Here is a 23,016-nt window from a genome sequence, read left to right on the forward strand (position 1 = left end):
CGGCCGGGCCACGGGTGTCGGCCTTCGCGGCGCGGCCGAGCCTGGCTGGCGGTGGGCGTGCGGAGGGACCCGCCGGCCGGCGGTGGCGGGGCTAGGCCGCGGCGCTGCGGCTGGGGGTTGGCGGGCCGGGCGGGTCCGGAGAGCCTGCCCGCGTCCCGCCACGCGCTCCTGCGGAGGCTGCGGGTCCCCGGGACCGCGCCCTCGTGCCGCCGGGGCTGGGAGGGCGGGAGCACACTGTGCGGAGTTCCTAGGGATACACTTGTGCCCTGCATCCTGAGTGAGTGACGCTGGGGGCCGTCCTCCCGGAAAGGAAGTGCAGAGAGTCCGGTGCTGCCTCCCGCCTGCCCTCGGGGGTGGGGTGGGGTGGGGTGGGGTGGGGGAGCCTGGACATCCCGGTGGAACGAACGCCGGGTACTTGGAAAGGCCACAGGATCCGTGCATTTTGAAACATTTCTAGGAACATTGTTTGAGGACGTATGTGCCGGCATTGCAGAATGAAATGACTCTGTAAAGACAGCCAGCCAACCACTGCAGGTGCTCTCACTTAGCTTTCAGGTGTTCTGACTGATCTCTTTATTCGTCAGAGAATTCTTCGTAAGGAACAGTTTGCCAGATACATTGCTGTTTTTACTTTGATGGACTTGCACAACGAGGAATATACAGGCCTCACGCAAACTTATTTTCCTATTTGTATCTCTTTGTGTTGCTATTTATAGATAAGCGGCATGTAATAACAAGGTGCCTGTAGAGCTGGGAAAGCTCTTTTATTTCAGGGTAATTCCAGTTTTACACTTGGAAGGAATTTTAGCTACCAGCCCTGCAGCCCCTTCCTTGTCTCAGGGGGTGCTTAGGATGTGCTTTGCTGATTGTTAGTCGTTGGTAGCACTAGGGTACGTACCACTGTTCTACTCATCTCTTTTTATTATTTATCCATCCCTAAGAATTTGTTTAGGAGAAGGGATCCTTCACATATTTTTCTCACTACTACCTAATTGAAGTCACTTAAGAGAACCGCTTGCAGGTCGGTGAGATGGCTCAGCAGATAAAGGCTCTTGCTGGGCAAGCCTGGAGACCCCTGAGTTCGATCCCTGAATTCATGAAAGGGTGGAAGGCTAGAAGTGATTGCACAGAGTTGTCTTCTGACCTTCCTATGTGTTCCCTAGTATGCATGCTTCACCCGCGTCATGAACACACACACAATGAAAAAAAGACAGTGGGCTGTATTTAGAGAATCTTCTTGCTGCTCCAAAATGTCATGCCATTTCACTTTTCAGTCTCTTACAGACATAGTCTTAAAGACGTAGTCTTTCTCAGACTGCCAGTGTGGAGAATAAGTTTTATTTTTAATCTTATTCAGTTTTTAGTTACATTGTTCTTTCCCCTACAACAGTTTTATTTACTTTGGTTTTTTGAGACAAATTCTCTGTACAGAGCCCTGGCTGTCCTGGGATTCCATATGTAGACCAGGCTGGTCTTGAACTTAATAATCTGCTTTCCCCTGCCTCCCAAGTGCTGGGGTTAAAGACCACGCCCAGCTTCCCCCACAACAATTTTGAAACAATAACAAACTTGAAAAAGGTTCCAAGTATGGTACACAGTTAATTGCTGTTTTACTTTGGACATTTTGAGAGGAAGCTGCTGACCTTATGCCCTGTCACTTGGAATAGTTTAGTGTCAATTTTACACAAACAAGAACATTGTCCTACATAATGACAGTGCAGCTATCAAAATAGGAAATTCACGCTGACACAGTATTCCATTTAATTTGGGTTTTGTTGACTGTTATTACTCACATAATTGTCGAAAGAAGTTGGTACATTTAAGTGTTGCATTGTTTTGTTCTCTTTAGTCACTTCCAATATGGAACAGTTCCCTCATCTTTTTCATGATCTTGTCACTTTTGATGACTATGGGTCAGTTACATTTTTCTTCATTAATTTATTTATTTGTTCATTTTACATCCCACTCCCAACCCCACTCCTCCTCTCCTCCCAGTCTCACCCATCCACCCACTTTTCCCATATACACCCCCTCCCCAACCAACCACTCTGGCACATCAAGTTACACCAGGATTAAGTACCTCCTCTTTGAGGCAAGACAAAGCAGCCCCGCTAGGGAAATGGGATCCAAAGGGAGGCAACAGAGTCCAAGTCAGAGAAGGCCCCTGCTCTAGTTGTTAGGGGACCCACTTGAGGACAAGCAGCGCATCAGCTTCCTATGTGGAGGGGATCTAGGACTAGTGCAGGCATGTTCTTTTGTTGGTGGTTCAGTCTCTATGAGGCCTCATGGCCCCAGGTTAGCTGGCTATGTAGGTCTTCTTGTGGTGACCCACCCTTCCAGCTCCTTCAATCCTTCCTCTGACTCTTCCACAAGACTCCCTGAGTTCTGCCTAATGTTTGTTTGGCTGTGGGTCTCTGCAACTGTTTCCATTATCTGCTGGATGAGGCCTCTCAGATGACAGGCTGGTCTCTGCTACAAGCATAGCAGAGTATTATTAATAGTGTCGGGGCTGGAGAGATGGCTCAGCGGTCAAGAGCACTGACTGCTCTTCCAAAGGTCTTGAGTTCAATTCTCAGCAACCACATGGTGGCTCACGACCATCTGTAGTGGAATCTAATTACCTCTTCTGGTGTGTGTGAAAACAGGGCATTCATATAAATAAAACAAATCTTAAAAAAAAAAAATAGTGTCACAAGTTGGGTCTCTCTCATGGGTTGGGTCTCAAGTTGTGCCAGTCATTGGTTGGCCATTTCTTCAATCTCTGTTCCATCTTTTATCTGTGAATATCTTGTAGGCAGACAAATTTGGGTCAAGGGTTTTGTGAGTTGATTGATGTCTACCTCTCTCCACTGGCTACAGGATGTGTCCACTTTAGTCTCAATATCCCTGCTGCTAGGAGTCTCAGCCAGGGTCACCCCCATATCTTCTCAGGCACCTCCAAAATTCCAGGTCTTCATCTTGTCTCAGAGATGCCCCAATACCAATTTCCCTTTTCTCCTAGCCCTCTTACTCCCATCCCCCCTTTCCCCACACCTGATCCCCCCTCCTGGTCCTCTTTTCACTCCCCTTTCCCACCCACTTCCTCTCTCACTCCACTTCCCATGTCTGTGGTATCTATTTTATTTCCCCTTCTTAGTGGGATTCAAGCATCCTCTCTTGAACCCTCCATGTTACTTAGTTTATTTGGGTCTGTGGGTTGTACCATGGTTATCCTGTACTATATGGCCAATATCCCAGGTTAGTTATTTTTGTAGACTGTCTCTCAGCTCTCTGTGCTCTCATGGATCGATACATATGCTTGGGCAAGGGTAGCATAACAGTGGCACACACTGTCTCGTCAGGTGGTACATACTTTCACTTTCAGTGTCTTCCAGGCGTTTCTACTGCAGAGTTAATACCCTGCACCCCCATGAGTACCTTGACACTGTGTCTTGGTTCCCATCAGAATGTTAATGCATTTGCCATTCACTTACATCAATATGGATTCATGATGTATGTGCCTTCTGTAGTGGACTCTACTGTTATTGTTTGTTTTAGTCTGCTGGGGCTACATGACAAATGATTTATAAACAAAGGCTTTACTGTTCACAGTTGTAAACTCTGGAAAGTCTAAAGTTAAAATATGAGGTCTAGTTGGGGCATGCTTGTCTACAGTCCTGTTCTCACTTTAAGCTAGTGGCCTAACGGGCCACGTGATTTTATAGGATCTCTTTATTTATAGGGACTTCACCTCCAAGACCTGAGTAACTCCCAAAGATCTCATGCAGTTCTGTTACTCTGGGTCTTAGGACTTCAACATAGGAATTTTGGGAGGACATAGATGCTCATTTTGATGTTTAAATTGTTTTGTCATTTGAGCTCATATATCCGGCTTCTGTGTCTTTTTTTTTAAAATAATTTTTATTATCTATACAGTGTTCTGCCTGCATGTATGCCTGCGGGCCAGAAGAGGGTAGCAGATCTCATTGTAGATGGTTGTGAGCCACTGTGTGGTTGCTGGGAATTGAACTCAGGACCTTTGAAGAGCAGCCTGTGCTCTTAACCTCTGAGCCATCTCTCCAGTCCCTTCTGTGTCTTTTTGACAGGTCCTATTTCCCTCATTCTTTGAGCATCATTACTTTTTGACCTAAGGTAGGTGTGTACATGTGCACACCTATTTCTTCTCCTCTGTGGTGTTAAGCCTCTGACTTGCTTACACACTAAGCAAGTGCAGCCCTGTAACCACCTATTCCTGTGGAGATCCCTGCTTTCTCCCAGAGGAGGCTAGTTTCTCTTTGCTAGCATCTTTATTACTCTTGGGTTACAAGTATTCCCAGACTCTCTTCATGATTGGAGCTAGAGGACATATTTATCCAGATATACACATATATCTATATTTCTGTCTCTGTACATCAAAAACTGTGAACTAATCCAGTACTCTGACTTCAGCCCAGCAGTCTAGCATTTGCCTTTTACATGTTGTAATGGTCTTCTCAAACAGTGAGAAATCAGGCTTTACACACACGCATGCACTCACACACAGATGCATATCTTGTTTATTTTTTGCTGTTGTTTATAATGACTTGTTTTCTCTCCCTACTGAGGCTACTTCTTCGTTTCATATCTTCCTCCCTTACTTCCAGCCCTGTTGGATCTAAGAACCCATGTTAGGATGCCACCACACAGGGTCTCCCCAACTTGCTTGTGCTCTTGATGCGTTTGTGCTTATGGTGGTTTCTGTGGACACACTTCTCGTTCTGCTCATGCTCTGACCGCTCTTAGGCATCTTCACTCTCACTCCCTTTGCATCTTAATGCTCCAGGCCAGTTTGTCCCTCCAGCTTTGACCCACAGTTTCTGAAACAATGTGTTTGTCTTTGGCCATTCTCTGACCACATGGACTTTTCTATTTCCCAAAGCTTGCTTGAGATTTTACAAGTCCCACCTCTGTCCTGTGGCTACTATGACTACTCTTCTCCCACACTCAACAAAGGGAAGATTTCTTTCTTTCCTTCTGTTTTTTTTAAATGAAACCCAGAATGTTGCATAAATTATAATCTGAAGTATGAAATGTATACTTTTTTCTGTTATATTTTTGTATAATTTATGTAGTTTATTCAAGCATACTTTATGTGCAAAAAAATTAGGCAAACATGTCAGTGGTTTTAAGCAATTATATATACTAGTGTAATCACTACCACAATCAAGATATCAAACATTTTCTTCCCTATAAAAAGCCCTCTTATAAAGCTGGTCATGGTAGTGCATGCCTGTAATTCCAGCACTCAGGGAGGCAGAAGCAGTCGAATGAATCTCTGTGAGTTCGAGGCCAGCTTGGTCTACAAAGAGATTCCAGAATAGCCAAGGCTACACAGAGAAGTCCTGTCTTGAAAAACAAAACGAAAGTCCTCTTACGCTCTTTTGCAGTCTGTTTTCTCCTTATTCTCTGATTACAGATCTGCTTTCCGTCTATATGATTTTGTTGTTTGTAGAGTGGCGTAGAAATAGAATCAGACAGTTGTTTTTTTTTTTTTTTTTTTTTTTAATGTTTGGCTTATTTTCCACTTAGATTCATACACTGAGATTAACCCATGTTGTATAATTGTACCCTTGCACTGCTCCCCTTTCCCTTTGGTGCTGAGTGTTGAACTCAGGGCCTCACCCATGCTAAGCATGTACTCTACCACTGAGCTATACTCATTGCTGTCCTTTCCTTTCCCTTCCCTTTCCCTTTCCCTTATCCCTTCCCTTCCTCTTCCCTTTCCTCCCCTCCCTCCTCACTTCTCCTCTTCTTCTCTTCTCCCTCTCTTCCTCTTTCCCCTGTAGCTCAGGCTAAACTCAAATTTATGTAGTCAAGATGAAATTCTCATCTTCCTGCCTCTATCTCCAGTGCTATGATTATAGTTGTGTATCCTCATGCCCAGTTTCTGTGGTCCTAGAAATGGAATCTGGGGCATTCTATATGCTAACCAAGCACTCTTATCAATAGAGCTGCATCTCCAGCCTCGGAGATAACATTGTTTGCTTATATTGAGATGTAAAACACAGTTTGTTCATTCATTCATCAGTTGGTGGATATTTATGTTTCCAGATTTCCAGATTGGTTACTCTCAATAAAATAGATATTTGACAAGATCTTTGAATATTGGCATGTTTTTAATTTTCTTGGGTTAAAACAGAAAAATTCTTAGATCATGGGCAAGTATCTGTTTAAGTTTATATGAAACTGTAAACGTGTTTTCCAAACTGCCTGAGCAGTGTAGGATGAAAATCTACAAAGTGTATGTACTTATTTAAATTACAAGGGAAGAATCAATCTAATACATTTTCTAACCTTTATTATACAACTGCCTTCAAAAGTTAGTATGGTTTTAGTACTTAACTTTTTCTAAAAGTTAATCAGAGCGTGATAATATACTTATGTATGATAATGTGAAATCTGTATGTTTTAATACCAGAGTGTTCCTGGTATCGTTCAACCAGTATTATTGCTGTTATTTTTAAAGTGTCTTTGCCATTAAAAATAATTTTAGTTGAGTCATTTTTAATTAAAATATTTTTCCCTTTATTTAGTGTTTGTATATGTGTATGTACGCATGTGGAGATCAGAGGACAACTTTCCAGAGTTGATTTTCTACTTCTAGCATGTGTGTTCCTGGAATTAAACTTAAGTCATGAGGCCAGACAGCACATGCCTTTATCTGTGGGATCATCTTTCTGTTACATATTTTTAGTTACATTTTTTCTTTTTCCTTTCTTTTCTTTTTTCTTGTTCTTTCCTTTTTCTGAGACAAGCTCTTACTATGTAGCCCTCGATGTCCTGGAATTATCAATGTAGATGGCACTGACACTCATAGAGACCCACTTCTTTCTTCTTTCCAAGTACTGCAGTTAAAGGTGTGGGCTAGTATGTGCACACACATAAAATGGGGAAATCTGAGTAAGAATGGTGGCTTCTTATATGATACCAGCATCCTAACAGTGATTCTGTACTGTAAGGATGCAGCTTGTCTGGTGAAGGAAATGAAGTAAAGGGATCCATGGTGTCTGCTGTCCCTTTAACTGTTGGTATATCTACAACTTTATCAACATAAAACCTCCAGAAGCCCACCTGTATTCCCAGCACTCAGAGAGGCAGAGGCAGGTGGATCTCCGTGAGTTCAAGGCCAGCCTGGTCTATGTAGGGAGTCTAGGACAGCCAAGGCTACACAGAAAAACCTTGTCTTGAAAAACAAAAAGTCCAGAAACCATAAAGAAAATAAAGTATACTTTAAGTATCTTGATTTTTCTCAACATTGATAAGGAAGTTCTTAGTCTATACAATTTTGTAAAAACATACTCTTTAATGATAGAATCATTTCTGAAGCTCAGCTTCATTGACTTTATTACTGTTGAATACTTACTGTTTCTTCAGTTTTGTGCTTTTTATGCTGTTATCACTTACAAGATCATAGCTTAAAAACCACTGATTTTTATGATAGTTTGATAATTCATTATTTAAAACTATTTTTCGGGCATAGTGAGATGGCTCAGTTGGTAAAGTAAGTGTTTGTTGTGTGATGAGGGCCTGATCCCTAGCACCCACATAAAAATAGCAAGGCTCAGTGATACATAGCATCTGTAATCCAAGTGCTGGGGAGGCAGAGACTCCTGGACCTTCCTGGCCAGATAGTTTAGCTGAATCAGTGTGCTTCAGGTTCTGTGAGAAACCGTGTGTGAAGACATAAGCTGGACTGTAATTGAAGAAGACACCATGTCCACTTCTGGTCTCTACACTCATATACACACATACATTAGCCCCCCCCCCCCCAAAAAAAAAAACCCTTTATTTTACAACTTTATATTTGGATGATGGTAGAATAATTAGGAAGTATAATTTGTCTCTAAAAGACAAAGTTACTTATTTAATTTCCTTTACTTTTCTTACTCTGTTACTTTGTTTTAGTTTTATTGAGATTTGTCAAAGTAAATTTGAGTGATATTCCTTTATGCTTATTTTTTGTTTTACTGTTTTAGAAATAACCCATTTACCTAGGGATGTAGTTTAGTAACAGAGCTCTTGTCTAGCATGTAGAAGGTCCTAAAGCTTAAGATAAGGTGTGGTCAATAATTATTTGCAGGCAAAATTCTTTATATAGATGTTATTAAACTACGTTAATTTTAGGTTTGATATTCACTTGCAGTCGTGTATATTTTAAAAAGCAGTCTGCTTCAGTATATTAGAAAAAGTATTCGAAATGTTTTGTAAGTATCAAGCAGTATATTGCAGGTGAAATAAGCAAAAATGTATGTTCTTCCATAAGTGAAATACTGTATTCTAGACTGAATGTGTGTGTGTGTCCACCACGGTATATGTCTAGAGGTGAGAGGACAACTTGCTGGAGTGTTTTCTCTCCTACAAAGCATGTTCTGGAGGTTAAACTCGGATCATTAGGTGTGGCTGCAGGCACCTGCTGAGCCGTCTCTCTGGCTTTGAAAATGAGAGTTTTTAAGAAGCAAGAATTAACAAAATTGTGACTCAAGTGGCAGTGAGCTGCAGACAGAAGGATCAGTGTGAGGAAACTCAGGAGTACTCGCTGTGAAAAGAATGGTGTGGATGCTAGAATTAGAAAGCTGAAATTAGTAAAGCTTCATGATAAATTACTGTGAGGGGTGAAGTAGGAAAAGTAGTTGAGAGTAACAAAGATTCTGACCTGGGCAATTGGTGTATAAATTCAAGCAAGGGGAGAAATGATTGCGTTTATTTTGGACATGTTAAATATGACAGTTTTTAAACAAGATGGAACTGTTACTTGGGTATTCAAATACATGGACAAGGAGTAAAGACAGGTGAAGATTAGAGATTTATTTAGCAGTTATCAATAGCCAGTTTTTTGTCAGCAAGAAAAGAATGCATAACTGAGCATTACATGCAGGGTGCAGGGAAGTGGTTGTAAGTTCAGTTGAGGATCTAATGATGCTCCACTGACTCTTCTGTGGGTAATTATAGCTGCTTTCATTAAGATGGTAACAGCCACGTCATGCCCTGAATTGTGATCATCACCATCCAAGTGAAGTGTGAAAAGGTAGTGCAAATGGAGACTAACCATGAAGATCTGGGAGTCATTAGTGCAGATAGAGCTGTGGCATTTGTGTAGATGTCTTCAGAATGTTGTCACAGAGATGAGAATAAATGACCAGGGCCCAGGCTTCAGGGTACACCATTGCTTAGGGGATGAAAGAAGAGGGGCAGCAAAAGGATTTGGTGAATTTGGAAGAGACATTTAACTCTCCCTAATAGATATTATTTTTCTTGTAGGTTATGTGAGCCCTAATTTTTGTCTAGTTACATGGCTATGCAGAAGAGAGAAAGATTGTTTTCAAATTAAATTTTTTTTTTAGATTTCTTTTTTTTTGGGGGGGGAGGGTCGTCAAGATGGGGTTTCTCTGTGTGTGTAGCCCTGGCTGTTCTGGAACTCTGTAGACCAGGCTGGCCTCAGACTCACAAAGATCTGCCTGCCTCTGCCTCCCAGGCGCTGGGATTAAAGACATGCACCACCTGGTGAGCAGTAAGTACTCTTAATCACTGAGCCATCTACAGCTCTCTTTACATTTTTAACAGATATAATCATGTGACTATGTCTGGATTAGTTGACTATAAATGGAATGATGAATATAATGTTTCAAAAGTGTTCTAAGGATGTAATGGTGTGTATCCCCAGCTTTTCTTTAGCTGACTGGAGCCTGGCTGGGTGGTGGTGGCTCAGGCCTTTAATCCCAGAGTTTGGGAGTTGAGGCAGAGGCATTTGGATCTCTTCATTGAAGGCCAGTCTGGTCTATAGATCTAGTTTTAGGACAGCCAGGAAACCTACACAGAGAAACCCAAAGCAAGCAAGCAAGCAAGCAAGCAAGCAAGCAAGCAAGCAAGCAAGCAAGCAAGCAAGCAAGCAAAGGATTAGAGATCTAGCAGTCATTTTGGGTAGGAGTAACAGAGCAAAGAGCTAGAAAGAATTTGGGTAGCTAATGACTGACAGTAGGATTGTTACAGCAGATCTAGATAGCTCCTTTGTGTTTTTGTTTGTTTTTAACATGATAAATAATAACATGTTTAAGTCACTATAAATCTGAGTTTTCAGTTTAATGCTGGCAAAATAGGTACAAGGTGACAGGATGGGGTTATCAGGATCCAGGGTCATAGATAGTGAAGCAGTGTTTCTCAGTGTCATGGGTAGCAAATTGAGGATGTAGAGAGGAGCAGTTATTGAAGGTCTTTGTGGTTGAATGTACAGATGATCAATTTATATGCAATGTACAGATAAGGAGGAGACAGTCAAGTCTCCCTCCTCCCTGTGGCCTCCTATTTTTTTCTTGTATTTAACTCCATCATTGAATGGCAAATCATGAACTGCACTGCAAGTTTATTCTAGTGAATGATGAACTCTTTTTTTTTTTTTTTTTTTTTTTTTTTTTTTTTTGAGAATTTATACAGGTTATTTTGTTTCTTTGTTTCCTCAAGCCAGGGTTTCTCCATGTAACACTGACTATCCTGGAACTTCCTCTGTAAATCAAGACTGGTCTCAAACTCAGAGATCTGCCTGTCTCTGCCTCCTGAACGCTGGGATTAAAGTTATGTGCCACCACTGCCTGGCATATAGGATCATTTTTAACTCTGACTTTTCTCAGTTGATTGTCATCTTATTAACCAAATTGCAGAATATTGGTAGAAGAAGTGATAAGAATTGAGGTTAGCTGAGTAAACACCCCCCATGTGAGAAACCTCATTGTGATAGGTATGAAGGTATGTTTGGAAAACTTTGAATGTATTTTATTAAAACTTAAAAAGACCAGCTCCATGTACTAGTGTGGCCAGCCTTCCTTCCTTCCTTCCTTCCTTCCTTCCTTCCTTCCTTCCTTCCTTCCTTCCTTCCTTCCTTCCCTCCCTCCCTCCCTCCCTCCCTCCCTCCTTCCTCCCTTCCTTCCCCCCCTCCTTCCTTCCTTTTTTCTTTTGAGACAGGATCTCTGTAGCCTGCTCTGACCTGTAACACACTAGGTAGATGCCACTAGTACTTGCAAACTTTCTATTTTAAGAGGAAAATAAAAAGGAAGTAATTTTTTCTTTTTTTGAGACAGAGTTTCTCTGTGTAACCTTGCATGTCCTGGACTCACTTTGTAGACCAGACTCACCTGGAACTCCCAGAGATCCGCCTTCCTTCACCTCCCTCAATTGCTGGAATTATAGGCTTGCACCAAGATGCCTGGCTTTTCTAATCTTTATTTTTAAAAAATGTTTACTTTATTTATTTATTTATTTATTTATTTATTTATTTATTTATTTATTTATTATTTATTTATTTATTTATTTATTATTTATTATTTATTTATTACTTTATTTATCTCAGTTTACTTTATTTTCACTTTTTATATTTTGGGTTTTTGAGATAGGGTTTCTCTGTGTAGTCCTGGAACTCAGATCTGCTGGCCTCTGCTTCCTAAAATCTGGAGTTAAAGGCATTGGCCATCACCACCAGACTTAATTCTGTTTCTTAATGATGTTCTACATAATAGTTACAAGTTAGTTTTCCAGCCTTGGGGCTGCTGTAACAAAATGTCATAAATTTGGGGGCTAACAAATAACAACATGTGGTTATTCTTGCATAAGTTTGGTGGGTGGCTCTGAAATTTAGGTGTCAGGAGGGCTTCTAGGGAAGAATATTTATCTCTTCTAGTTTCTGGTGGTCCCAGTGTTCTGCCATTTGTGGCACCATAATTCTATTTTTTGCCCTCTCTTCACATGGCTTTCTTTGTTTGAATCTTTTTCTCTTTCTTTCTTTAAAAACAATTTCTTTGTTCATCCTGATGGTACAATGTCTATAATCCCAGCTATCTGGGGGCAGATGCTAGAAGATGGCAAGTTCAAGGCTTTTGTGAGTTATAGAATGAATTCAAGGCCTGACTGGGCAACTTAATCTCAAACAAACAATAAAAATAGAAAAATGGCTGTGACCATAGCTCAGTAGTAAAGCACCTGTCTAGTGTGTTTGAGGCCCCATGTTCAATTCTCAGGCCTGGATGTTGGGGAGGATTAGGAGGCTTTGTTTTGCCTTATTCTTTTCTTTCTTCTTTTCCTCCCTTCTTCCCTTCTTTTTTTTCCCCTGTACTAGGGATTGTACCTAGAAAACACACAATTTCTCTCTCTTTCCTCTCCCTCTCTTCCTCCCTCCCTCTCTTTCCATTCCTCCTCCTTACTCCACTACCCCACTGAGCTATATCACCAGCCCTGTTTTTTTTTTTCTATAGCCAAAGACTGTTATGATGGCTAACTTGGGCTGTCGGGTTGACTCACCTGGGAGGAAGGAATCTTAACTAAAGAATTGCTTCCATCAGATTGGCATGGGGGGATACAGACATTTTTTAAAAATTGCTAATTGATGTAGGAGGGCCCAGTCCATTGTGGATGTACATTCCTGCAGGTGGATGGTACAATTCCTGCAGGTGAGCCTGGGATGTAGAATAAAGTTAACTGAGCAAGCCAGTGAGTGTTGTTCCTTCATGGTTTCTGCCTCAGTCCCTGCTTTGGTTCCTGCCCTGGCTTCCCTCAATGGATTGTAAACCAGATAAACCCTTTCCAAAGTTGCTTTGATCAGTGTTTACCACAGCAACAGAGAAACAAACCAGGACAACTGTTAAACCATAGAAAAACAGTGAATACAGTGACATTAAGTAAAGCAGGCTTTAGTTTCATAAGGTGAACATTCTACCTTAGGAAAGAAAAACACAGAACTTAATCTAATATTCAGTATTTCCAAAAAATAGAATATTTTTGCTTTGTATTCTGTAAGTAGAATTAGGAGAAATTGGTATCATGTCCACCAGAATTAGCTTTCAGGAAGTAAAACACTGTTTTAGTCTAGGGAATTGCTGCTAAAGACTTTTAAAGCCTTATTATTCCTTCTCAGCTCTAAGTACTAGTGAGGTAACACCTTGGGAAAATGCAGCTTACTGGAAAACAGGTTAATGCCTTTGATTGCAGACTGGTGGCCTAGTCTCCTTTTTTCTCTCTAGCAAGTTGTATGACCTGTTCACTCTCATTTGACTATCTCTGTGTAGACTTGGATTTTGACTGACCCATTCTGCTCAGCCCTTAAATTGTTGTGTTCTGTGGTTAGAATCTTTGCTTAACTGCTCTCCTTTCCTTACCTTCTTCTGTTCTTTCCTTTGGTTCTGAGGTGGACCGAGGGCCTTACTAAGGGTGTGCTGTGCCACTGAACTCTGCTCAGTCTGCTTTTCTACTTAGTTTCGACTCAACTGTGTGGTTCTGTTGGGCATTCCTGGTGCATATTTGCTTACATATTGATAATTTGTTTTCTGTTATATTTGCAAAATCTTAAAGTGTGCTGTCTGTCTCTTTAGAGCTTGTTACAGTAAATTTGTTTCTAAGTACCAGTAAAGGCACCTCCTGGTTTAATTGCACGAAACCCCAGTCCTCTAAAGTTGACAGTGTAAGGAAAGCCCCTGCTTGGGAAACAGCGCTTCAGTTGTTTTTTTCAGTGATATCTTAGAACAACACCTTTCTTTAATATTTTGGCCCAGTCTCCCTGAACCAAATAATCTTCTCTTTATTTTCTGAGAAGTGCTGAAGCAAGGCTGGAACACTGAAATAAGATTTTTCTAAATGGTGAAAATGAAAGGTTGATGAAGCCAGAGAATAATTTTTAAGTCAGTTGCCCAGTTTGTTAGGTATAACTTACTGATTTTATTGTCTGCTACTATATGATAAAAGTCATACTTCAACATGTCTGACAGTATCTAGACCCTACATAAGGGCCAGCAGATAATTCCATTATTGTCAGGTCTCTCTAAGGTTCCTTTCCTGGCTGTCATATTCTGGCCAAGGATCAGTCTGATTTTTGGATAATGGATGGCCAAAGTATGTCTGAAGAGATAGAGATTCCCTATTCTTTTTTTTTTTTTTTTTTGTAGTACTTGGGATTGAACCCAGGGCCTTCTGCATGCCAAGCAAGAGCATTATCACTGGGCTATAGCTCCAGCTACTATTCCCTGCTGTTAACAGCACCAACTGGCTATAAGAAAGTTAGCACAAGAAGGGATTCATAAACACAGTGGAATAGGTTTTGTACCTGTTTGCCACTCATTGTCACAGAGTTGAGAAAACCATGATATTATCTGGAAACATGCTTACAATTTTCATGAACACATCATAGTTCAGCTAAACAAGCATCATAGTTTCTATTTTTAAGGGAAAAGTAAGCTTTATAAAACAATGAATTTACATTTTTAATTGATATAATATTTCTTCTTTTGATTTTAATCTGAAAAAATAACGATTAGTCTGTATGCATGAAGTTAGTTGATGGAGTTTTTTTTTTTTTTAAAAATGGTTCAAATCTAGAAGCATCTAGATTTTGGTCTGGTTAATTCGTGTAGCTAAGTTGCAATCATTTTGGAAAACTGACCTATCCTTTTGGTTTTACTGCCTTGAATTACAGGTCTGATTTTTTTTTTTTTTTTTTTGCTTGTAATGATGAAACAGAATAGTTGGTTATTAAAGCATTTAATTCAAAGGCCAAAACAAAGCAATCTTTTATTTCTTTAGTAGGAGCTACTTAAATGTATAATTTTGTACTTGATCTTATCCAGAAAGCTGAGAAACAATATTAAATATATAATTCTAATGAAATTGTATGGTAAATCACTGTTTACTTGTGGTCATGAGGTTTGAAGCTATTGAAGACGTTGTTAAAGGACTCAAAGAAATTGTATGAGTAGTTGATAATGGATGATAAGTAAGCCTCACCTGGCCTTGCTGTCCTTCTAAGGAGTCAAGATTACACACTCTGTTTTTTTTTTTTTTTTGTTTTTTTTTTTTTCAGAATTCTTGCCTTGTTGTTCTTTTACTGCCATGGCTATCCTAGTGGAGATAAAGTGGTATACTTATGCCTGCTGACATTTTAAAAGATCTTTCCTGAGTTTTTTTTTATGTATTCATATGTATGTGCATTCAAAGATATATGCTTATGTATATATAATTGTATGTACATATACGTGTATTGTTACTTTACTTCTTATGAAACAAGGTCATAGTATCTGTTCCTTTATGCAAGCTGTACTAACTGCATATTTAATACCTGCTTTTGACATAGTATATATTATACAGTAGCATTAAGGTTTATTGATGTGTCTGATTATCATTAAAAATATATAAAGTTTAGGTCTAGTGAAGTTGAAAGTGTGGGGTGAATCCATGTGGTCTGAACTTGGTTTCTAGTTTTGCCTCTAAATACTTTTGACCTTAGACAGGTTAGCTAATTTGTTCTGTTTATACATTTACAAAACAAAGTAATAGTGGCTAGCAATATTTACCTCCTAGATTTACTGTAAAAATTGAGTTAAATTTTACAAGTGCTTAAAACCGTATCTGGATCACAATTACAGTATAAGCTTTCATTCACAGAAGTGGAACTGCTGGGCCACATGATAAGTGTCACATGGAAGTTTATGCCTACCATTGCTGGCTTAGGGAGCTTGTACTGTGGCCGTAGGCAAAGTGTCAGTCTTTGTTGTTTAGTGGTATTCGCTGAGCACAAGACACTGTTTTTATCAGAGCAGTTGTGACTATTTAAAACCCCCTAAGATAAGGCTCCTTAACTATTGGGGTTCTCTCATAGGTGTAGAGAGAAAGGGTAGTGAGGTCATTGGGCCCTTCCAGAGATTCTTGCTGCTCACTTCAGCATGCTGCAGGAGTGGTTGTGATTCTACCCTAACTGCATATTATATTCCCAGGTGCAGGTGTGTGTGTATACACAGAGACTGTGCAAGGTTAACTATAAAAGTCTCAGCTATGGGGTGAGACTTTTGGTGTTCCTGCCTGTTTTAGGGTTATCCGTGCTCTGTAAGTCAGCTCAAGAAATCCACTTGTTCTGAAGTTGGACCCTGGTAGAGTAATACTTTGGTTTGTTTTTGGTGCTCTATAATTGGGGGTTGACATCTCTTTGTCACCCCAGAGGACATCTTGCAACAGTCCAACTTTGCTAACCCCTACCTTAAATGGAGCCAGTTAAGAGCCATCCTTAGGTTTCCTCTCTTGGAGCAAGCAAAGCCTCTGTCTTTGCACTGGCATGACAGTAATACTAAGATGAGATTGCCAAAGAATATTTTCCCCGATACGTTTCAGGAGTCTGAATAATTACAGAACTTAAGTTAGACTAAAAAGGGAGACAGACGTTGGGAAATATCATTTATATATTGAGTTCCACCTGTGCCTGAAAACCAAAAGAATATTTTTAACAGTTTTAAGGTCTACACTAAATTGTCATTCAGAAAGATTATGCTAATTTAGCAGTATAGGAACATGTCCATTTTCTACTGCTTAAGCAACAGCTGAGAAAATTTAGATGTTGTAAAGATAAGGATAGTAAACAGTTGGCTCAAGATAAGACTTTATATTTAATGTTATATTTCAGGAACAGTAAAAATTGGTACTTGCCTGTTGCAGGATATTTGATCATATTGTGAACCCTGAGATTGTGTTTACTGGGAAAACCTATTTTAGTTGTGGTGTGGCTCAGCCTTCAAACACACCTTTAATCCAAGAACTTTCTGCTTGAATATCGTAAACAGGATTAAATAAAGCCAACCCTAGGTCCAGAGGCAAAGCAAGCAACCAGTTGATGGGAAGTGAACATAGGATTATTAAGAAAAAAACTTAGAGAGGAAGAGGAAGTCAAGAAGAAGAAGTCAGGAGGATGGATAGAGAGACTAACAGTAAGTAGAAGGGAGGGAAATTCAGACAGTAGAAGAAGGGGCATTCCTGCTGAAACTTTGGCTGGGTGCTTTCTCTGCTTCTCTGAGCTAACAGGCTCTCACCTTGTACCTGGCTTCTGAGTCTTTATTGGTAAAATCAAAAGATTGAGATTCTGTTAAAAACAACATTTGCCTTTGGTCTTCATTGTATCCAAAGGGTTTTTTAAAAACAGAAATATGAAATATGAAAATGTTAAAGTCTTCCCTTTGGTATTTGCCTGATTTATTAGTTGCAAGAGACAGCATGGTCCAGATATATCCCAGTAGTCTATGAGTAGAGAAACTAGAAAAAGAAACAATCCTTCCAGCAGAGTTACTGTTATTATTTTAGCAGTTTGATTATTGAATAGTTATAGACTTTTCTTGTCAATGATCTCTTTAACAGATTAGGAGAAAGAATTTGTATCATGTCTGATGAAGAAATGCTTGTTTCTACTGATGAGACCATTATACATGTCATCTTTTCCTTTGATCTGTTGTTCTTTATGTATTTTATTAGTTGACAAGGTTAATTAGTTTGAAGAAAACAGCTTGTTTATAAACCTGAAATCTCAAGGTACTTTTCTTTCTACCAAATATTGTGTTATAATATTTACTTAAAATACAGTTAAGAACTTGTAATAAAAAATTATTTAAAGAAAATGGATAGTTTCAGAGCAATTTTTTTTAAGTGAAAAAAAAAATCTGCTTGTAGGTAGTGATGTCTGGTTGTAGGTTCAAGTGCATCTTTTGTATTTCTCTGCTGAAGCTAAACCTTCGTAACATTCAGAGTGAAATCCACTGTCCAAGCAAACTTGTAGAATAATGCTAGAAAATCGGTTTGCAGTGGAAAGTAGCAGTTGGGACTGGAGTGAATTTTATGGATGCTTTATATAATTGTCCCACATGGTTTGCTCTGGAATTTGAAAAGAATGTTTCTCATTTTCCTTTTGAGACAGATGTTCTACCAAATAATTTTAGCCCAAGTAAACACAAACCTATTGCAAATTAAAGGTAGTAAAACTTTTTTTTCTCTTTTGAAACAAAAAGAAACAACAAAATCCATTTAGAATAGCAAAAAACAGAAGAAGAATTTTGAAAATACACACAACAGCAGCAACAAAAACTAACTTCTCTGTATGCTGTGTCCTATTCAAGTTGAATGTTTGAGGAATTTGGCTGTAGGAAACTGAAGAAAATGTGAAGAGTAAATACAGCATTTGGTCAAGTTGTCACAGTATGAATTAAATTATAGAATATCCATTTTTGGTCTTTTTTTAATGTGTGAAAGATGGAATGCATAGTTCCATCTAGAAATGTGTATTATCTGATACAGTGTGCTAGACTTACTGGTCTAATTAAATTTTTCACAACAACCATGTAGGTGAAGTTAATGAGACTTGAAACCACTAACTAGTTCAAGACTCTATAGCTGGTCCTGGTGATATCAGTAACAGATCCTACGACTCATCCCCTTCAAGACTAGTCTTTCCCATTCATTTCCTGTTGCTGTGTCCTCCATAGACAGTCAAGGTTCTGATTTTTTTTCCTGCTACATACTGATTTTTTTCATCCTAGAATGTCAAAATTATTACATGGCATATACTTCTTTTTTTCAAGGTTTCTTTCACTTAGCATCTCTCGCCCCTTTTAAAAATCTATCCATGTTTTTTTTTTTTTTTTAATTAGAATTTTGTCTCCCATTCTTTTGCATTATTCTGGTGTATGAATAAACTGGTTTTGCTTATCCATGCTGTTGACAGACAACTGAACTGCTTATTGTATTTGGCTAAAATGAATTTTAAAACCTTGCTACTAATATCCTTATTGTGAAAAAATCTTTTCAATTTCTCTTGAGTGAATACTGGTTGGTTGAATTTCTGGTCTTAGGCCACTGTAGGTTTCATTTGATATGAAATGGCCATGCCTTCCTCAGAGTAGTTGTACCACTTTATACAGTATATAAGGGTTTAACAGCGCTGTCAGCCTCATCACGATGTGGTTGGTAGTCGTTAGCGTCTTTGAAACACATACTAGCATCTCATTTTGCTTTTAAATTTCTGGATTTCTCTTATTGTTGATCGTGTTGGTAATTTGTAAGATTTGATTTTATTTCTGAATTGTTACCTACTACGTGGTAGTCCCCAAATATTGGCTGTATTTTTCCTATACCAAAGTGTTCCTTAGTGTTTAGAAAATTCGTTGTCAAAGAGGCATGAGAATTTAGTTTTGTTGAAACAACAGTAATGTAGATACTTTTATTAGCACATAATGGGTGGGGGCATATTAAAAAATTGCGGGCTTTTAAAATTTCTAAAATTTCTAAAGTTGAACTGACTTCTTTGTTGTCAAGTAGATTTTGAGTTATCCCAATGAAAAGAGGATGACTTAGCTAAATAATATATAAAAACAGTGTCTCTAATTTCAGCTCTAGGGGAATCTGATGTTGTCTTCTTGCCTCAGTGGGAACTTGCACTCACAATTGCACATAAGCACACACCAGCCACACATACACATAGTTAAAAGTAAAATAAGTCTTTAAAATTATTATAATTTTAAATAATTATAAATATTTAAGTAAATAGTTATTTGGATATATGGAGTAAATTTAGTATGAATTGGGTATTTCTAGAGCTAAAAGCAGTAAGTGCTAGTATAAGAAAAGCAGACAAGTGCCAACTTATCTGTGATATTGAGTCATTATTAAAAGGCCCTAATAGACCTTTCTGCTCGGCCGTTCTCCTGCGCGGAGGCAGCCATGGCACCCAGCTGGAATGGCATGATCCTGAAGCCCCACTTCCACAAGGATTGGCAGCGGCGAGTGGACACGTGGTTCAACCAGCCAGCACGCAAGATCCACTGGCGCAAGGCCCGGCAGGTGAAAGCACGCCGCATTGCCCCTTGTCCCGCGTCTGGTCCCATCAGGCCCATAGTGAGGTGCCCTACAGTCCGATACCACACCAACGTCCGAGCCGGCAGGGGCTTCAGCCTGGAAGAGCTCGGGTGGCTGGTATCCACAAGAAAATGGCTCGCACCATCGGCATCTCTGTGGACCCAAGGAGGCGAAACAAGTCCACGGAGTCACTACAGGCCAACGTGCAGCGCCTGAAGGAGTACCGCTCCAAGCTCATGCTTTTCCCCAGGAAGCCTCCTGCTCCCAAGAAGGGAGATAGTTCTGCTGAAGAGCTTAAATTGACCACCCAGCTAATGGGACCTGTGATGCCCATCGGGAATCTTTACAAAAAGGAGAAAGCCAGAGTCATCACGGAAGAAGACAAGAACTTTAAGGCTTTTGCCAGTCTTCACATGGCCCGGGCCAATGCCTGGCGCTTTGGCATCCAAGCAAAAAGGGCGAAGGAAGCTACAGAGCAAGATGTTGAAAAGAAAAAGTAATACACTGTTGGAATGTTTTAATAAATTTTCTGTAAAGCAAAAAAAAAAAAAAAAAAAAAAAAAAAGCCCTAATAGAAGCCACCTGCTTTGTGTTTCTTGTTACTGTAGATCTTCATATTCACTCCAAATATAACCATTTTAGAATAATAATTTATTATTATTATTTTAATTTGTTATTTTTTTAAAAATTTATTTATTTTCATTTTATGTGCATTTGTGCTTTGTCTGCATGTATGTCTGTGTGAGGGTATCAGACCTTGAAGTTACAGGCAGTTGTGAGCTGCCATGTGGGTGCTGGGATTTGAACCCAGGTCTAATCTCGAAGAGCAGTCAGTGCACTTAACCACTGAGCTATCTCTCCAGCCCTTAATTTGTTATTTTATAAAGGTTTATTTTTCTTTAAAATTATTTATGTATGTGTGTATGTGTGTCCTGCATAAGTGCATGTGCACCAGCCATTTGCAGGAGCCTGGGGAGGCCAGAAGAAGTCATCAGATGCCCTGACCTGGAGATAAAGGCAGCTGTGAGCCACCACGTGGGTGCTGAAAACTGAACCCATGTCTTCTGCAAAAGTAGCCAACCTCTTAACCACCGAACCCTCACTCCTGCCCTTGTCCCATTTAAACAACAACAACAAGTTGGTCTTTGGTATTTTAAAAATTTTGATACTTTAGACAAGGTGGTGATGGTGTTGAAAGAACATTTTTACCTGTTGAGGAAATAATGAAATAATTTCATTAAGATCAAAGATATTTTCAGAGTATTTGATTTTAGTTTTGCAAAAAGCTCAAAAAATAAGTGACTCTTTAAAATTGAGGTACAGTAGCTATGGTGAAATAGTAAAATTTTGAAAACAATATTTACTAGACTTTTATATCCAGAATTTAGATTTTTTTAAGTTATATTCTAACAGCAAGGCTTACATTGAGAGAAAAGAGAAAACAAGTGCACTTATGAGAATGAAATAATAGCGACATTTAGCACTTTTTCTTAACAAAGCACTTTACAAACATCTTATAATCTTTATAGCCTGAGATACAGAAATTTCCATTATTTTTCCCTTTCTTTCTTCTTCCTCCTTTTCTTCCTCCTCCTCTTCTTCTTCTTGAAACAGAGTTTCTTTGTGTAGCCCTAGCTATCCTGGAGCTCACTCTGTAGCACAGGCTGCCCACGAACTCGGAGAGACCAACCTACCTCTGCCTCCCCGTGCCAGGGTGCAAGGTGTGTGCCACCACACTCAGCTGCTTTGGTACCATGTGTCGTTGTGTTAGTTTGCCAATTTACTGGGTATTTCTTCCTCTTTCACTGGATAATCTAATTACAATATGCTGCTTAAAATAATTTTAAAGTTTATCATTGTGTGCATGATATGAGTGGGCTCAGGTTCCATTGTGTATGTGTTGTGTGTTGGTCAGAGGACAACCTTACGGAGTTGATTTTCTCTCTTTCTACCTTTTTGTGGGTTCTAGAGATTAAAGTCAGGTCACCAGGCTTGTATGTCACATATCTACCTTTTCAGCCATCTTGGCAGCCCTACAGTATATTTTGGTGTAGAACTGGTTAGGTTCTACTGATTGGGCTTCATGGATCTGAGGGTTCATTTTACTCTGTCTCACTATCTAGCCCTTGCTGGTCTGGGACTCACTATGTAGGCCAAGCTGGCCTCAAACTCACAGAGATCCTCTTGCATCTTGCTTCTTGAGAGCTGGGATTAAAGGTGTGTGCCACCATGCCCAGTTCAGTCAGCATTTCTTTAAATAAACTTTTTCTTCTTTGCCTTTTCATGATGCAAATGCTTTTTACTTGATGATATCTCATAAATTCTGTAGGTCTAAACTTTTAAAATTTTACTGTATATATTTTCCTTTACTTTTGAGAATTTCATTCATGTGTTCAATGAAAGTCTTAAGAATAGGCAGCCTCCGTCTCAGATTTTGGCTGGAGTCTTTTTTACAGGCTTTTCCTGTATTACCTTAGCTGTCCTGGACTCACTTTGTAGACTAGACTGGTCTTGAACTCACAGAAATACTCTTGCCTCTGCCTTCCTGAGTGCTGGGATCATAGGCATGTGCTACCACACCCAGCTTTGGCTGGAGTATTAATCCTGCTTCATTCAGCTCAGTATGATAGGGAAGTGAAAATGTGTTAAAGAGAGGTCAAGTACTAGAGATGAGCCAAGAGAAAGTTAAGCTACTCATTACTGAAGTAGCCAATAACCTACTTTCGTGACATAAATTCCGTAATGAAGTCATCATAGTCATCATGACTGAAGTTACCTCTGGATGGTCTGCTCCCTCTCAGTACCTTTATATTGAGGAGTAAGCCACACCATGAGTTTGGGTTGAGAAAAGCTCTGTTTTTACCGCCACACACAGACGTGTACATATACTGCATACTTATGCCAGTTTTTCTTTCTTTCTCAATTTTTGTTTGTAATACATTGAGGCTGCCATTGGGCAATAAATGGTCACATCTTCATGTGGAAGTTAAGCTTTTTGTTATTGTGACGTGTCTCTTTGGGTAATGCATTTTACCTGAAAACGTATTTGAAATGAATAGAGGTATATAGTTTTATTTTGGTTAATATTTGCCTACTTGTCTATTAAATTTAACATTTTATGATTATTGTATTTTAGGTACTAATAATATTGTTATCAGACACATTTACCTTTAAAGTAGAACTGAGAGTGTAGCTCAGTGGTAGTGTTTGCCTAACACTAGTAAGGTTCAACCTTTAATCCCCAGAACCACACACACACACACAAGAAGAAATCTGGAAAAATGTCATGCTTTATATTCATGCATAGGCTTGTACGAGAATGTTTTTAATAGCTTTATTTGTAATAGACCAAACTGGAAACAACTC

The 23,016-nt window shown here is 39.4% G+C and overlaps 1 protein-coding gene and 1 pseudogene across 2 annotated transcripts in view; both read left to right on the forward strand.

Annotated features, from left to right (window-relative positions):
* Nucleotides 1-23,016, forward strand: part of Sbf2 (SET binding factor 2) — a 335,395-nt gene that overhangs the window by 712 nt on the left and 311,667 nt on the right. The window lies entirely within an intron of this gene.
* Nucleotides 19,498-20,165, forward strand: LOC129691270 (60S ribosomal protein L13-like; annotated as a pseudogene).

Source organism: Psammomys obesus, unplaced genomic scaffold, assembly GCF_907164565.1.
Source record: "Psammomys obesus unplaced genomic scaffold, mPsaObe1.curated_primary_1811, whole genome shotgun sequence".
NCBI lineage: Eukaryota > Metazoa > Chordata > Mammalia > Rodentia > Muridae > Psammomys > Psammomys obesus.